Here is a 15,197-nt window from a genome sequence, read left to right on the forward strand (position 1 = left end):
GATGGGCGGGGGGGCAATGGGTGGCCTGCTTGTGCCTATCCCATCCCATGACACCCGTCCCTCAGCGTGTGGGGTCCGTGAGCCCCTCCCCTTGGAGCTGGCGGGACAGAGCCAAGAGACCGAGCGCAGAGGGGAGCCGGCCGAGGGGCAGCGCAATGGGGAACCCGTTGAGGGGGACCAGGGGGGCAGCACAGAGGAGAGCCGGCCGAGGGGCGGCACAGAGGGGAGCTGGTCGGGGGTGGAGCAGAGGGGAACCCGTTGAGGGGGATCAGGGGGACGGCGCAGAGGGGAGCCAGTTGGGGGTGGAGCAGAGGGGAACCCGTTGAGGGGGATCAGAGGGGCAGCGCAGAGGGGAGCCGGCCGAGGGGCAGCGCAATGGGGAACCCGTTGAGGGGGACCAGGGGGGCAGCACAGAGGAGAGCCGGCCGAGGGGCGGCACAGAGGGGAGCTGGTCGGGGGTGGAGCAGAGGGGAACCCGTTGAGGGGGATCAGGGGGACGGCGCAGAGGGGAGCCAGTTGGGGGTGGAGCAGAGGGGAACCCGTTGAGGGGGATCAGGGGGACGGCGCAGAGGGGAGCCAGTTGGGGGTGGAGCAGAGGGGAGCCGGCTGGGGGGCGGCACAGAGGGGAACCCGTTGAGGGGGATCAGGGGGACGGCGCAGAGGGGAGCCGGTCGGGGGTGGAGCAGAGGGGAACCCGTTGAGGGGGATCAGGGGGACGGCGCAGAGGGGAGCTGGCCGGGGGTGGAGCAGAGGGGAGCCGGCTGGGGGGCGGCACAGAGGGGAACCCGTTGAGGGGGATCAGAGGGGCAGCGCAGAGGGGAGCCAGTTGGGGGTGGAGCAGAGGGGAACCCGTTGAGGGGGATCAGAGGGGCAGCGCAGAGGGGAGCCGGCCGAGGGGCAGCGCAATGGGGAACCCATTGAGGGGGACCAGGGGGGCAGCACAGAGGAGAGCCGGCCAAGGGGCAGCGCAGAGGGGAGCCGGCCGAGGGGCAGCGCAATGGGGAACCCGTTGAGGGGGATCAGGGGGACGGCGCAGAGGGGAGCTGGCCGGGGGTGGAGCAGAGGGGAGCCGGCTGGGGGGCGGCACAGAGGGGAACCCGTTGAGGGGGATCAGGGGGACGGCGCAGAGGGGAGCCAGTTGGGGGTGGAGCAGAGGGGAACCCGTTGAGGGGGATCAGGGGGACGGCGCAGAGGGGAGCCAGCCGGGGGTGGAGCAGAGGGGAGCCGGCTGGGGGGCGGCACAGAGGGGAACCCGTTGAGGGGGATCAGAGGGGCAGCGCAGAGGGGAGCCGGCCGAGGGGCAGCGCAATGGGGAACCCATTGAGGGGGACCAGGGGGGCAGCACAGAGGAGAGCCGGCCAAGGGGCAGCGCAGAGGGGAGCCGGTCGGGGGTGGAGCAGAGGGGAACCCGTTGAGGGGGATCAGGGGGACGGCGCAGAGGGGAGCCAGCCGGGGGTGGAGCAGAGGGGAGCCGGCTGGGGGGCGGCACAGAGGGGAACCCGTTGAGGGGGATCAGAGGGGCAGCGCAGAGGGGAGCCGGCCGAGGGGCAGCGCAATGGGGAACCCATTGAGGGGGACCAGGGGGGCAGCACAGAGGAGAGCCAGCCAAGGGGCAGCGCAGAGGGGAGCCGGTCGGGGGTGGAGCAGAGGGGAACCCGTTGAGGGGGATCAGGGGGACGGCGCAGAGGGGAGCCAGCGGAGGGGCCCAGGAGCCGCGCAGAGGGGAGCCGGCCGGACCCGGCGCAGCGCTGATGGCCCGGGAAGCCTGGCCGGCCGAGCGGAGCACAGAACAGTCCTGAAGGGCTCTGCCTTTCCAGCCCGCCAAACCCAATTAGCGACAGGCAGCTCCGGGGGGGCTGCCTGTGCCGGGAACGCGATTTTCTCCCAGCAGCTGACCCAGAAATGTGCCTGGCAGGGCCGGGCTCCAGCCGGGCTCTGTGCAGCCGCTCGCCAGCTCCTGGCAGCTCCCATCTGTCCTGTCAGACGCGATCGCGCACAGGGGAGAGACAGCAGGGCCTGGGGGGGGTAGGCTCCCATGTGAGCGCAGCCAGACCCCCGTTCCCCCCCCTTCCCCTTCCCCTCACCGGCCCACAGGACACCGGTGTTTTGGGGAACCAGGAGGCCCCATGCAGGCCTGGCGCTCTGTGCCCGGCGCTCTGGCTCGGCCCTGCCCGCGGCTGGGATCCCGGCGCTGCGCTCACGCAGGGGGACACCCCCATTAGGCAGGTAATTTCCTGCCATGATTCCTCATTTCCCTGGCGCGGAGACGCTCTGACCTTGACAGGAATCGCAGCTCGCACATCTCGCCGCTCGGCTCCCAGATGAATTTGCCTCCGCAGCACCAGGGCCTCGCTCCTGCCATGCCGGGGGGGCATCAGACCCCAGCTCTGCGGCCCCGGGGCTCGGATGACAGATTGGGGGTGCTGGGAACCCCGCTCCAGGCCCTATGGGGCTTGGAGCTCAGCCGGCCCCATGTGAGCGGGCTGGGGGATGCCCAGGGAGGCGGCAGGATGCCCCTTGTCCCTATGCTCGGCTCTATCACCTCCTGGGGCGGGAGGCACCCGGCTCAACCCCACTCTCCCTGAGAGCCGATAGAGCCCAGCCCATGAGGCCTCTGCGCCCCTCCCCGCGGTGCCAGGGACACCGGGTCCCCCACAGCCCCCCGCCAGCTCCCAGCCCCTCCCCGCCGGTGCCAGGGACGCCGGGTCCCCCACAGCCCCCCGCCAGCTCCCAGCCCCTCCCCGCCGGTGCCAGGGACGCCGGGTCGCCCACAGCCCCCCGCCAGCTCCCAGCCCCTCCCCGCCGGTGCCAGGGACGCCGGGTCCCCCACAGCCCCCCGCCAGCTCCCAGCCCCTCCCCGCCGGTGCCAGGGACGCCGGGTCCCCCACAGCCCCCCGCCAGCTCCCAGCCCCTCCCCGCCGGTGCCAGCCCTGGATGTAGGGGAGGAGTCCTGGGCCCTACTGGCTTCTGGCCCTTCCCCAGCTGTCGATCTCGGGGTCACCCCTTTCCGGCCCTGCCCGAACTCCCCGCAAGCCCTGAGCTGCGGGGGGGGGGGGGATTTCTCTGACAGCCCCCCCCCCCCCACACACACACACTCCAGGACTGCTTGCCCTCCTCCCAGCCTGGGAGACGGGGCGGGATCCCACGGGACCGGGCCAGGCTCTGCAGTTGAATTGTCGGTGCTGAGCCGGGCTCCCCACAGCCCTGGGGCAGAGCCTCCGGAGCAGCGGTTCTCGACCAGGGGTACACGTACCCCGGGGTGCACAGGGGTCTGCCGGGGGCCATCAGCTCAGCTAGCGCTTTGCCGAGTTTCACAGCAGGCTCCATAACGAGCACTAGCGAAGTCGGCGCACACGGACATTTCACACGATGATTGTTCCCCGGGCTCTGGAGACAGGACCCGGGCCTGCGAGTGCAGCGTTTACCCCCTGTCCATGGCTTGTCGGCGGGACAGAGACGTCAGCAATGTCGTCCCAGGGGCGATGACGCTCGGGGTCCTTCTGTCGGATGTTGTCAGCAGGTCGTTTTTAAGTGAGGTGTAACTTGGGGTACGCGAGACAAGGGGGGCAGGAGTCTGGAAAGGTCGCGAGTCCCTGCCCTGGACGGCCGCGTTCGACGCCCTGAGCAGCGGCAAATCCCGCTTGCTCTCAGGAGCCGAGCTGGCTCCAGGGAGCGACCCCCCATCCTGCCGCATGGCTCCTGGCTGGGCCGCGCTGGGGATCTGATCGCCCCCAGAGCCGGGGGGAGCCAGCAGCCCCCAGCCAGGGCCCCGGCACGTCCCTCTGTTAGCGGCTTCAGGGCCACGCCAGGGTGAGGAGAGAAGGCAGCATGGCCTCTGGGTGGTGCTGGGGAAAGATGTGCCAGGCTCTGGCTCCGTGTGCCCTTCTGGGCCTCAGTTTCCCTTTTCGTAGGATGGGGACTGTGGCCGTGACCACTCGTGGGCTGGCCGTTGCCTAGTGCTGGCCACTGGCTGGGTGGTGATGGAATTACGGCCGGGCAGCGGGAGCCCTGGGGCTGGGCAGTTCGGCTCCCCCCGGAGCGGTCGGGGTGAGGCCGTGGCTGAGCGGAGGCAGAGCTGGGGGTTTGTGTCACACTGACTGGCTCAGATCTCGGCATGGCCGGGGCCTGGCCCAGAACAGTTCCGCGCTTCTGCCACGTGCCAGCAGCCCTGACAGCGCCTGTCGCTGCCCACGGACACCGGGAAACGTGGGGCAAGTGACGCTGATGGATGGGGAGAGGCGAGACCACCCCCGGCCCCACTCCAGCCTCCTCCCCAGGGACTCCTGCCCTCGCCAGGGTCAGCACCCTCTGCCCAGGGCAGCCCGGACGGTGTCCTCTGCCAGGAGGGCGCGTGCTCGGCCTGCTGCCACAGGGCAGAGTAGCAACCACGGTGCCAGGGCACCAAGCCTGCGGGTGGGTGAGGCTGTGCCAGGTGGGGGTCTGGGGGCTGCGCCAGGCGAGGGGTTGCGGCAGGCCTGGGGGTGGGTGAGGCTATGCCAGGCGGGGGGCCGGGGGCTGCTCCAGGCAGGGGCCTGGGGGCTGCACCAGGCAGGGGCCCGGGGGCTGCGCCAGGCAGGGGTCCTGGGGGCTGTGCCAGGCGGGGGGCCGGGGGCTGCACCAGGCGGGGGGCCCGGGGGCTGCGCCAGGCGGGGGGTTGCGGCAGGCCTGGGGGTGGGTGAGGCTGTGCCAGGCGGGGGGCCCGGGGGCTGCGCCAGGCGGGGGGTTGCGGCAGGCCTGGGGGTGGGTGAGGCTGTGCCAGGCGGGGGCCCGGGGGCTGCGCCAGGCGGGGGGGCCGGGGGCTGCACCAGGCGGGGGGTTGCGGCAGGCCTGGAGGTGGGTGAGGCTGTGCCAGGCGGGGGGCCCGGGGGCTGCGCCAGGCGGGGGGTTGCGGCAGGCCTGGAGGTGGGTGAGGCTGTGCCAGGCGGGGGGCCCGGGGGCTGCGCCAGGCGGGGGGTTGCGGCAGGCCTGGGGGTGGGTGAGGCTGTGCCAGGCGGGGGCCCGGGGGCTGTGCCAGGCGGGGGGCCGGGGGCTGCACCAGGCGGGGGGTTGCGGCAGGCCTGGAGGTGGGTGAGGCTGTGCCAGGCGGGGGGCCCGGGGGCTGCGCCAGGCGGGGGGTTGCGGCAGGCCTGGAGGTGGGTGAGGCTGTGCCAGGCGGGGGGCCCGGGGGCTGCGCCAGGCGGGGGGTTGCGGCAGGCCTGGGGCTGGGTGAGGCTGCGCCAGGCGGGGGGCCAGGGGCCTCGCGGCGCCAGGCGGAAGCGGCTCGGAAGTTGCAAGCTGCATCCTAAGTGAGAGCCTGGCCCGGGAGTCACACGCGCCCGTTGCCAGGGGAGACGGCCCCACAGCCGGCCCGGAGCAGCGCGGACGAGCTAAGTGGCACTGGCAGAGCCAGGGCACGACCGGGCCGGCGAGGGCAGAGCTGGGGGGAGGGGCCCATCATCCCTGCACAGCCCCCTGCCCCCCCCCTCACTGCCCATCCCCCATTGCTCATCACCCCCTGCCCCCCGTCACTGCCCATCCCCCATTGCTCATCACCCCCTGCCCATCCCCCTGCCCCCCGTCACCGCCCATCCCCCATTGCTCATCACCCCCTGCCCAGCCCCAGATCAGCCCCCTGCCCCCCCTCACCGCCCATCCCCCATTGCTCATCACCCCCTGCCCAGCCCCCTGCCCCCGTCACTGCCCATCCCCCATTGCTCATCACCTCCTGCCCAGCCCCCAGATCAGCCCCCTGCCCCCCATCACTGCCCATCCCCCCATCCCCCATTGCTCATCACCCCTGCCCAGCCCCCAGATAAGCCCTGCCCCCCCTCACCGCCCATCCCCCATTGCTCATCACCCCCTGCCCAGCCCCCCGATGAGCCCTTCCCCCATTGCTCATCACCCCTTGCCCAGCCCCCTGATGAGCCCTGCCCCTCCTCACCGCCCATCCCCCAGGGCTCATCACCCCCTGCCCCCCTCACCACCCTTCCCCCATTGCTCATCACCCCCTGCCCAGCCCCCAGATCAGCCTCCTGCCCCCCCGTCACTGCCCATCCCCCATTGCTCATCACCCCCTGCCCAGCTCCCAGATCAGCCCTGCCCCCCATCACTCCCCCCCCCAAGGCTCATCACCCCTGCTGGGACCCCAGCTCAACCCTGGCCCTTGTGACAGAGTGGGAATTTTTCATATTTTGGATGACTGCTGTGTGCCTCAGTTTCCCCTATGAGGTGCAGGGGTAACGGGGGGGAAGGTTGCAGAGACCCAATGATCCAGGTGTGACCCAGGCCGGGCCGTCTGGGTCGGGGGGCCCATACCCAGAGAGAGTCCGACAGGACATTGGGTACCTAGGAACCAATGCCCGACCCAGTGGGATGAAGCGCCCGGGGCTGGAGCCGGAGGGCTGGGAGGGGCAGGTGGGGCTGTTCAGTGGGGGCTGCTGGAAGCAAGCAAAGGTTCGGGCCTGGGACCACAGGGGGTCGGGGGGCTCTGGCCTGACCCAGCTGGACTTTGCTGTAACTTTCTGGTCTCTGTGCTAAGGACTCTGCTGGGTCCAGACGCCGGGAACCCCCCTGCTGTCACCCCACTGGCTGAGTCCCTGCAGGGGGGGGGGGCTTTGCTCCCTCTGGGGTCCCATCCATGTGGACTCGCTGGGGGCTCACGTGTGACCCGGGGTGCTGGCAGCTCCCAGGGTCGGTCCCGGAGGCAGAAAGCTGAGGGGCCGACTCCCCAGGACACCCCATCACCACCCAGCCTCTGCTGCTCCCCCAGGGCTCATCCCCACACACCTGCCGGTCCCCCCCAGCCCCCAAACTAGCACAATCCCCCCGTAGCTCCGGGCTTTCTTCACCCCTGAGCCCCCATTCCTCCCAGGAGCGGTGGGGGGCTCACGGAGTCCCGGGCTGGGGACTCGGGCACCACGCTGAGTGAAGCCAGCCAGGACTCAGGGGCAGCGTCTCCCCTCAGGGCCCCTCAGCAGGGCAAGGAGCCTGCCCGGCTTCAGCTCCTCCTGGGTCCGACCTCGGAGCGTTCAGCCCCCTGCTCACCCCGGGAGCTCCCCGCAGCGAGTCCCCCGACCCCTGGGGAGCCTCACCCCCCCACAGGGCCCCGCCCCCCACTCCGCAGCCAGCTGTGACTCCCAGCCAGCGTGGGACACAGACGGGTTCTTAGTCGGGAGCCCAGCGTAGGACAGAGCTTGTGAGCACAGAAATCAGGGACCGGCAGCAAAGTCCAGCTTGGGGGGATCCAGGGCCCAGAGTGCCCCCCCCCCGGGTCCCAAACCAGGCGACTGACTCGCTTCCAGCAGCCCAGCCCCAGTCACCCCCAGCTGCCCCCCCCCGTGGCCTTTGTCTCCTTCCCGGGCAAACAGGGCCCCTGGGCTCTGGTCTCCAGCACCCCCGGGGGCTCTGGCAGGGGAGGGGCCGGGCCGTCAGTTGCTGGGATACAGGGTGTCGGCCATTGTCTGTGCCCAGGCAGCCAGTCAGTGTCACACCTGCCCCAGGGGGTCTCTGCAACGATCACACCCCCTGTCCCACCACCTGAGTAGCACACAGGGGAAACTGAGGCACACACACACTATTCAGAGAAAACATTAAGAACATTCCCACTTCGTCACAGGAGGTCACTCAGGGCTGCCCCGAGCCGCTGTGCTCTCTGTGCTCCCCTCCCCCTCCCAGGAGAACAGACTATCTGCGGGGGGGGAGGGAAGGGGGGAAGCTGGGCAGGGCAGAGCAGCCAATCAGAGGGGTTTTCCCCCCAGACTGCCCCTCACAGGGACCCTGCTCTAGCCTGGAGATCCCTGCTGAGAACCAGGGCTGCTGCTGCTATGGGACAGACCCTCCAGCCCACCTGAGCCACCCCTACTCCCCGCCAGCTCTGCCGGTGCCCCTCACTCCCGACCCGCAGCCCCCTGCTAGCCCAGCCCAGGGCTCCCCTCAGCTCTGGTGCCCCTCACTCCCGACCCGCAGCCCCCTGCTAGCCCAGCCGAGGGCTCCCCTCAGCTCTGGTGCCCCTCACTCCCGACCCGCAGCCCCCGCTAGAACAGCCCAGCCCCCCCCCAGCGCTGCCAGTGCCCCTCACTCCCGACCCACAGCCCCTGCTAGCCCAGCCCAGGGCTCCCCTCAGCTCTGGTGCCCCTCACTCCCGACCCGCAGCCCCCTGCTAGCCCAGCCCAGGGCTCCCCTCAGCTCTGGTGCCCCTCACTCCCGACCCGCAGCCCCCTGCTAGCCCAGCCGAGGGCTCCCCTCAGCTCTGGTGCCCCTCACTCCCGACCCGCAGCCCCCGCTAGAACAGCCCAGCCCCCCCCCAGCGCTGCCAGTGCCCCTCACTCCCGACCCACAGCCCCTGCTAGCCCAGCCCAGGGCTCCCCTCAGCTCTGGTGCCCCTCACTCCCGACCCGCAGCCCCCTGCTAGCCCAGCCCAGGGCTCCCCTCAGCTCTGGTGCCCCTCACTCCCGACCCGCAGCCCCCTGCTAGCCCAGCCCAGGGCTCCCCTCAGCTCTGGTGCCCCTCACTCCCGACCCGCAGCCCCCTGCTAGCCCAGCCCAGGGCTCCCCTCAGCTCTGGTGCCCCTCACTCCCGACCCGCAGCCCCCTGCTAGCCCAGCCCAGGGCTCCCCTCAGCTCTGGTGCCCCTCACTCCCGACCCGCAGCCCCCTGCTAGCCCAGCCGAGGGCTCCCCTCAGCTCTGGTGCCCCTCACTCCCGACTCGCAGCCCCTGCTAGAACAGCCCAGCCCCCCCCCAGCGCTGCCAGTGCCCCTCACTCCCGACCCGCAGCCCCTTGCTAGCCCAGCCCAGGGCTCCCCTCAGCTCTGGTGCCCCTCACTCCCGACTCGCAGCCCCCGCTAGAACAGCCCAGCCCCCCCCCCCCCCCCCAGCGCTGCCAGTGCCCCTCACTCCCGACTCGCAGCCCCCGTTATCCCAGAGCGCAGTCACTGACATTCACCGCCTGGGCGCCCAGGAGGGAGGCAGCAGAGCTGACGCCAGCATTGCAACCGCCTGGGATATTAGATCTGTTTGGATTCAGCAATTTCGACTCATTTCAAGCCTGATTCCGTAGTAATTTTCTGACCCAGTGGAATGTTTTTGCTCCTGACAATCCGCCCTCCCCCCCCCCCCCCCCCCCAGCTCTGGAGTCACACCCCAGGCAGGAGCCGTGTCCACTCGGGCACCTCGGCTTGGCCTGGGAGCTTAGCTCCCGCTTTCACACCAGTTCCCACCTGCACCTGCAAACCAGCGTGCAGCCCCTCCCTCCCCCCCCGGCCCTCGCACGACAGTCCCACCGTCCGCACGAGCCCTGGCAGAGGAGAGCGAGCAGCTGCCGCCCGCAGGGGCGAGCAGGGGGCCGTTCCCATGGCGGTTGCTGCTGAGGAGAAGGCTCTCGCAAGCAGGGCTGCCCCCTCAGTACAGACGGAGCCGCCCCAGTGCACGGCCAAGCTCTGACGTGTAGGTAAAGTGAGAGCCGGCCCCGCGGCCGGCCCTGCCAGCCCCCTGCGCTGGGCACTGGCACCAGGGAGGGGCGGAGCAGCTGGGCCCCGCTCGGCTCGAGGCCGCTCTGCAGAGTCAGGGCCGGAGGCCCTGGGAGACGGGTTCCTCTCTCCATCCCACCTGCACCACCTGCTCACTCAGGTCCCAGAGGGGAGCTGGGGGCAGGATTTCCTGGGGGGGGGCTCCCATGCCTCGGGTCAGTGGAACTCTCTGCCACAAGAGCTGCTCATCTGGGGGGGAGACGCAGCCTCCACAAACTCCCCTAGGGACTAGGGACCATCCCAGCCCCTCCCCATGCCAGGCTGTCACGGCGTGTGCGGGAGTCAGGGCCCCGCACCCCCCACTTCCTGCGATTCCCCGGGACTCTCGGCCAGGCAGTGACACAGAAGGGTTATTAGACGACAGGAATGGTCTGGACCAGAGCTCGTAGGTACAGAGACCAGGACCCCTCAGTCAGGTCCCTCTTGGCGGGTGGGGAGCCCAGACCCCGGTTCTGGGCTCCCTCCGTTTCCCCAGCCAGCTCCAAACTGAAACTCTCCAGCCCCTCCTCCGGCCTTTGTCTCTTTCCCGGGCCAGGAGGTCACCTGATCTCTTTGTTCTCCAGCACCTTCAGTTGGCACCTTGCAGGGGAGGGGCCCAGGCCATCAGTTGCCAGGAGACAGGGTGTCGGCCATTCTCTGTGCAGACACCATCACACCTGCTCTCTAGGGCTCTGCAACCATCACACCCCATGATCCCCCCACCTAGAGACTTAAGAAATGCATAGGGGAAACTGAGGCACCCACACAGTAGTTGGAGAAAACATTAAAAACATCCCCACTTCATCACACAGGCACCCGGCTTCACCCAGCCCCTCGGACTCCCTGCCCCCAGCCAAAGCCCTGCACATGCGTCTCCTCTGGGGAGAGGCCGACCCACGGGCGCAGGGATTAGCCAGGGCGCTTAATGGCTGAGGGGGCAGTGCCCGGTGCTGCAGTGAGGAGCGCGGGAAAGGACCCTCGACAGAACAGAGCGGAGGAGAATGGAGGGGCCCCGCGGGATGCGGCACGGCTCTCCTGCCGGATCCAGTAACAGCAAATCACAGCTCGCCGCCCGCCGGGCTCGCCCTTAGGAGACACGGAGCCAGCGCCGGCCGCCCGGGGACAAGCGCAGGGACGTGCGGACACAGAAAGCCGGGCGAGTTCCCGTCAGGGCTAACGTACCACGCAAGGCGAGTGCGGCTGCACAGGTGCCGGCGCTGGGTGAGTCACCAAGTTAGGGGCTGCGTGCGGGAGAGGCCAGGACAGCCCCGAGCGCGCCCGCGAGGGAATCGCCACAAGAGCCCAAGCCAGCGGCTCCCGGCAGCGACCGTTCCAGCCGGCTGAGCTGGGCTATCGCGGGGCGGGAAGCACAGACACGCATTGATCCACTGCGTGGCAATAAAGCCAGTGAACGTCACCCAGCATCCCCTGCGCACGGCTGGAGGGGCGGCCGCGACGCTCGGGAGGTAGCGGAAATCCCCCCCCTCAATCCAGAACACGCAGCCCCGTGAGCCAAGGCAGCGCCAGCGCCCCCTGCAGACCGGATGCCCCCAGCGAGCGCTGAGCCCCGGGGTGCTGAGCGGGGGTGACCAGCGGAGACTCAAGGCACAGATCTGGTCACTGGCACCGAACACAGAGCAAAAACCTGCTACCAGAACCTAGCAACCCCGACGGACGCTCAGAACAAGGGCTTGGCGGCCGCCCCCGCTCCACCCCAGCGGGCGCCAAGACGCCTTCCCCCAGCGGGGATGGGAACGCAGAGCACCCTGGGGTGACAAGCATGTGGGGAAATTCACTTCTGCTCATCTGTGACCAGCACCCCCACCCCCCCGGGGAGCGGCTCGGAACGGCGCTGCGGGGCCCGGGGGACAAAGCGACAGGGCACAGAGCCGCAAAGACACCGCATGCCACGTGAAACGGTCCAGCCCAGCCAGCTGCCTCAGCCACAGGCGCATCACGGGCGGGTCGGGCGACCAGACAGCAAGTGAAAATCAGGATGGGGATGTGTGTGGGGGGGGGAATAGGAGCCTATATAAGAAAAAGCCCCAAATATCAAGACTGTCCCGATAAAATCGGGACATCTGGTCACCCTACAGGCGGGCCAGGCCCCAGGCAGGACACGCAGCCTGCAACCACGGCACGGAGGGTCCCAAACAGGCCGGAAATGAACTGTCCAGCCTGGAAAGCAGCCGCTGGGCACAGAGCCCGGCCGCCTTCTGTCCCACCAGACGCAGAGCAGTGCGCTGGGCCGCACCCCCCCGCTACGTTCAAAGAAAACAGCCTGGGTTGCACAGTGAAACATTTGAGAGTCAGGGAATGCCAGGTGGGGAAACTGAGTCACGGATTTGCCTGAGGTTACTGTCACAGCGTGTGGGGGAGTCAGGGCCCTGCACCCCCACTTCCTGCGATTCCCCGGGACTCTCAGCCAGGCAGTGACACAGGTTTATTAGACGACAGGAACACAGTCCAAGACAGAGCTTGTAGGTACGGGAACCAGGACCCCTCAGCCGGGTCCCTCTAGGGAGCAGGGAACTTAGACCCCAGACTTGGGGTTCCCTGCCTCTTCCCAGCCAGCCCAGAACTGAAACCAAAAACCCCTCCAGCCGGCTCCCTCCCCCTTCTTCTCTCCCCCGCTCCCTTTGTCCAGTTTCCCAGGCAAAGGTGTCGACTCCCCACCCCCCTCCTGGGTCAGGTTACAGGCTCAGGTACCGTCCCTCACCTAAAGTCACCCCCTGCTCTCCCAGCCCCCATGCAGACAGTCCAGTAAAAGGACGTCCCCAGGTCAATCTGCCCGCTCCCTGCTCCCTCACAGTGACGCGGGACTCGGAGGCCAAGGCAGAGTGAAAACTCTGGACTCCTGACTCCCAGCCCCATGCTCATTCGTGCTGCCGCCCGGCCACCCGTGGGAGAGTTGGCGGGGGGCACGTACGCCCTTACCGCTCCGGTGCCTCTTCCTGCCGGACGCGCCATCGTGGGGGGCTTTGCCTCCCGCCCTTCTGATGGGCGCTTCAGCTGCGACGGCCAGTCCCAGCCGGTCCCTTCTCCAGTCGGCCCCCCTGGGCCCTGTGCCCCCCGAGCCCTGTGCCCCCCCCAGGCCTGTGCCCCCCAAGCCCTGTGCCCCCCAGGCCTGTGCCCCCCAGGCAGGCTGTCCTGTAGCACAGACACCCGCGGGGCTGAGGCCGGGCTGCATTTCCAGGGCTTGGCTTTGCCCCCGGAACGTTCTTAGGGTGCTGTCTGGCCCCTCCCCCCAGTGCCCCATTCCTGACCCCAGAGCAGTGTGGGGGGCAGCGCTTGGCCCATCGGCTCCCCCAGGAGCAGAGCTCAGTGATGTGGCGTGTGGGGCCATTCGGCGCGTGACACACACATACCCTAGTCCCGGAACAGAGGCGATCGCAAAGGGCGCAGGCGGGAAAAGGCGGGTGACGTGGGTTCTGGGAGCGGCTCCTGGCCCACTGGCCTGAGCCATTTGCTGCGCAATCCCACCTCTGGGTGCTGATGGTGACGGTGTAGCCGTCTGCACGGCGCTTGTCCTGGGCCCGCACCAGACACACTAACAACAGCAAATGCGCATGGCACATAGCACGGGCTGAGCCAGCTGCCCTGGACCTGTGCCTCACACGGGCCCCACACGCCCCTGCCCAGGTCCCCGGCCTGCCCTCAGGGTGCCGCAGGGACGTGCTGGGAGGCAGCTGCTGTGCCAAGGGCACTGTGATGAACTGGGACTGTTCTTAATGTGGCCTTTGAATGCTGAGTGGGGAGTGTTGGCCTGGGCAGGTTGCAGTGGGGTTTGGCTGGGACGGTCTGCATTGGGGGATGGGAGACTGGCCTTGAGGGAAGATACCTGAGCAGGTAACATGAGAACCCAAGAGGGGGTTGGGGCCAGGTGACACCTCTGCCTGGGAAACTGGACAAAGGCGGGGGGAGGCTGGGGAAGAGACGCTGGAGGGAGTTGGAGTTTCAGAGCTGGCTGGTGAAATGGAGGGAGCCCAGATGGGGCTCTGACCCCCCAACGGGGCTGTGGTGCCCCTGGGACCCCAAGATGGACCTAACCAAGGGGGTCCTGTTGTCTGTGCCTGCAAGACCTGTCTTGGACTGTGTTCCTGTCGTCTAAATAAACCTTCTGCTTTACTGGCTGGCTGAGAGTCCTGGGGAATCGCAGGAAGCCGGGGGTGCGGAGCCTTGTCTCCCCACACACTCCGTGACAGGCACATGCTCCCACTACGCAGATTCCCCTTGTCTCTCGTTCCTCTGGCCCTGGGAGCCGTGTGCCAGGCACACGCGTCCGTCATGTGTGTTACATGATTGCAACACGCCTGAGCCAGCGGGACGCCCCAGCCCTGCGCTGCTCTGCCCGATCGACTCAGTATCTCAGCACGCGAGCCGGGAACGGGCCTGGGCTCTCCGACGGCTCGGCACCGCCCACCCGCCCAGCGAGGGACAGACTCCCCGGGGCCAAGCTCTCCCTGGACCCAGCACCAGCCCAGAGACCCGCAGCAGAGGCAGGTTCCCTCCTAGCCCGGGGGCTCCGGGCAGGGCAGGCGGGGGTCAGTATATATTAATGGGGGGGGGTGGAGGGCCCAGCCAGGCAGGGGAGGGGCAGGACATGTGGCCTGAGGCCTTTTTCTTTAGTAGCAGCAGCAGCCCTAAGAAAGGAGAGTCACATCCTCACATTCCCCCTAGACGACACCGAACAGTGTAATACGGGCTGGTAGGGAGACTCCTGTCCTAACAGAGCCTCCCACCCCCACCCCCACCCCCACCCCCACCCCACCCCAGAGAGAGAAACGCAGCTTAAGAGGTTTACAGAAAACGATGATGATCACGTCTGGCAAGGAACCACTTAGAACCAGTGTGATGTGAAATCTCTACTGTGATTGTTCTGCCTTTCCCATCCCTGCTTCTCTGGTGTGTGGCTGGGGGGCCCAGCCGGTTCTTGGAGTGTTTCTGGCTGTTGCATAATTAATTTGACAAGACTGAAGTCAATGCAGGCGGGGGGCTGTGCGGGTGAATTGTGTCAGGCGGTTCGGCTCGGGCCCAGAATTGTTCCGTGAGACTCTAGTGAAGGGCCCGGTGCTGGTACAGCGAAGCGGGACCCATGTTTCACTCTGTAAACTGGGCTCCAAAAGGAAGTTCTTGAGACCCAGCTCCAGGACACAGCCCGAGATCAGAGCTACCAGACCTCAACACCTGCCAATGACACCGCGCAGAGCCTGGAGCCCCGGACGCCCTGAGCCTGACGGGCCAGCAGGAAAAGTTCCTCTGCCGTATTGGGAGCGGTGAGCACTGCGTGCGTCTGTTCTCCCGACTGTTAATAACTCGTGGTTACGGATTTACTGTGTAAGGCTCCTTCACTGGGGAAAGCCCCACAAGCCCGCAGAGGGTTACGCCCGGAGCCCTAGGAACCGGGGAAGGGTGGAGGTTCCCATGGACGGATAAAGGTGGGTGCCCAGGAGGGGCAGAGAGCGGCTGTGCTACCCTAGGGGAGGCGACTGAGGGGCGCTGCTCACACGCTGGAAGGCTAATGGAGCGCTCTTGGCTAGCTCCCCCACAGCGCACAGCCTGTGGAACTCACTGCCACAAGATTTCATTATCCCCAGGGCTTGGCGGGACTCGCAGGGGGGTGAGGTGTTCCCATGTCCCCGATTGTGTCACAGGCTGGCTCGGCGCAGGGGTGGGCACGGAGCCTGTCACCTCAAGCAGGGCCGGCTCTGGCTT

The sequence above is a fragment of the Emys orbicularis genome, chromosome 11 (genome assembly GCF_028017835.1).
Source record: "Emys orbicularis isolate rEmyOrb1 chromosome 11, rEmyOrb1.hap1, whole genome shotgun sequence".
Lineage (NCBI taxonomy): Eukaryota > Metazoa > Chordata > Testudines > Emydidae > Emys > Emys orbicularis.